General features: G+C 44.9%; 1 non-coding gene across 1 annotated transcript; it reads left to right on the forward strand.

Annotated features, from left to right (window-relative positions):
* Positions 1 to 1,326: 1,326 nt before the first annotated feature.
* LOC143307867 (5.8S ribosomal RNA) lies at positions 1,327 to 1,481 on the forward strand. Its single transcript, XR_013064918.1, has one exon. It is a non-coding gene; the product is annotated as a 5.8S ribosomal RNA (ribosomal RNA).
* The last annotated feature ends 1,019 nt before the right edge of the window (positions 1,482 to 2,500 follow it).

A 2,500-nucleotide genomic window follows, 5' to 3' on the forward strand; every position in this document is an offset into this window, starting at 1 on the left:
ACAAATACCAAAACGCTGCGATGCGGTAAAATTACACCGACACGGTTACGTGCGGAGGTCGCTTTGATTACTCATCGCGTTTCTCCCGTCCGTTCGGAACCGCCGGCAAAAAAACTGTGCGACCAACGGCGCCAAAGAGCACGACGCCGGACCATTTCTCTCTGGCTGATGTGAATGGAAGTAAAAGACGCTTGCGTGAGGTCTCTCGACCTTTATCTCTCTAACTTATACTTATGGGTCGTCGTCTACTTGATCGGGTACAAACAAGTCGTAAGAAACAAACAAACAAACCACAAAAATACAAGTCGTAAAAAAACAAACTTCTGTTGGTTAACCTACAATATGAAGGATCGAAATGAAAGAAGGATCATATTATTACAAACCGAAAGTGAAGGATCATTAAAATTGAAATACAATATATATAAATATATAAATGTACCCGTCGTTGCGACACCCTAGTTAAATGGAAAGATATAAAAAAGAGAGAAAAGGAATACAGATGACCCGCCGTCTGATCTTTGCTAAATGATCTGGCATCACCGGAGTTTTTTTGGTCCGTGTTGCGTTCGCTCTATTCGAAATGAAACTCGCGGAGGCGAAGAATTGTTAAAAGTTTACGAAGCGTCTAGGAGTGGTTAAAACTGAGAGAGTTGAAACTACGATGTATTAGAACGAGCAACCGTCGAAACTTTGTTTTCGCGACGTTCTTTTCGTCGCTCTCGTCCCCACGCTCCTACGCTTTGGTTGTTTCTTTGCCATCCGTGTTGCGATAAAAAGATTTCTCCATTGTCCAAAAAGGACGGATCGAGATTCCTCTTTCGAGAGGGAGAGAGAGGTACTTGCGGGTAACCTGGAATCTACGAAACACGCACCGTGGTAAGATTCGTGCGTCCGCCTGATCGATGTGTGTTGTTTACGGACCGGCTGAGAAGCGACGATAGCGAGTCTTTGAAAAACTATGTGTCCATTAGTTAGACCGATCGTCGCCGGCCGTGTGTCTGTTCGAATCTCGCAACCCACGATTCAGCGACAGGACGCGCGCTCGCATTCCTTGTGTGCGTTCGTACTTTTCAAGGTTTTTAAATGTACTTTACGCCCGACCGTCGAGAGGAGCGTGCCACTGGGCGTTTCTCCGACGGTTTCCGTCCTTGGACGCGATCGTGTCGTCAACGATCGAACAAACAAACAAATACGTTGGCGACGCCCGAATTCGCTCTCCCGCACGCGCCGGGTGGGAGAGTGATGTGGGTATCGAATGTGATGCGTGTTAATAATGAAAATAACACTCTAAAGATCTAAAGAGTTTGAAATACAAAATTTTACGATTACCCTGAACGGTGGATCACTTGGCTCGTGGGTCGATGAAGAACGCAGCTAATTGCGCGTCAACGTGTGAACTGCAGGACACATGAACATCGACATTTCGAACGCACATTGCGGTCCACGGATACAATTCCTGGACCACGCCTGGCTGAGGGTCGTTTTCTTAACAAAAGACTGCTTGCGTTTGCTTCTCGAAAAAAGAGTAATTCATTTCTTTCTAAACATCTCGCCGTCGTTCAACGAAAGTAGAACGTTTCGGAGCGGGATTATCGAACGAAATTGAAAGAATGAATGAACGATAAACAAAGAAAGAGTCGCAACGTACGAGCGATAGTTGGGCAGTTCGTCGGCGTTTGTCGTGGAAACGATGTGACGAAAATCGCAACCGATACACTAAATGCAGGCCGTTAAAGGAGAGAAACAAATTTCGAAATATCTCTTCGAACTAGCGCAAGTGCGTCACGGCGCGCGAGTCGTTCGTTAAAATTTATAAACGACCGCCCGTGAAAGCACCGAGTTCTCGGAAGATAATCTATAAAGATTCTCCATCCTGCTGGAAGTTATCGGATCGGCGCGATTGTTCACTTGTAGAAATCCACGCTCCTGACGTTGCCAGAAACGATATTTACGAAAGGTGTGTCAAAAATAAACGAAAGAAGCTCTCCTATAAATTTAGAAAAAGCAAACGAGTGAAATGTTTGAGATGATAATTTGCTGAAATGCAAGCTCGAATAGCCCCAGGGTTTCGAATGATTCCCCGCGCTTTATACATCTCTCTGTTTACAAACGGTGTATAAATGAAAGATCGCTTCAGATGGGTCGTCGCTGTTTGACGCGCGATGCTGTTCCTTTTTTTTTGTCTGTCTGTGCGTTTAGCTTCGCTAAACAAGTTAAATGGTTAAAAAGCGTCGAAAAAGCGAATACACACGCGACAAGACAAATCTAACGAGTAAAGGAACGCTCCGCTCCAAGATAAAAATGGTTGTTTACAATCAATACAGCGTTTCGGTACCCCTGATCGTAGTCTGAAACTGTGTAACAAAAGAGAGGAAAGCGAATGGTGAAGGAACTTCGAAGCCTCCGTGGCGTGGCTAGAACTTGTGATAAAAGTATGTTTGCAGCAATTATGCATGCTCCCGTTAAAACAGCATTTCAATGTCTCGCATGGCTTAAAGCT

Source organism: Osmia lignaria, unplaced genomic scaffold (assembly GCF_051020975.1).
Source record: "Osmia lignaria lignaria isolate PbOS001 unplaced genomic scaffold, iyOsmLign1 scaffold0091, whole genome shotgun sequence".
Taxonomy (NCBI): Eukaryota; Metazoa; Arthropoda; class Insecta; order Hymenoptera; family Megachilidae; genus Osmia; species Osmia lignaria.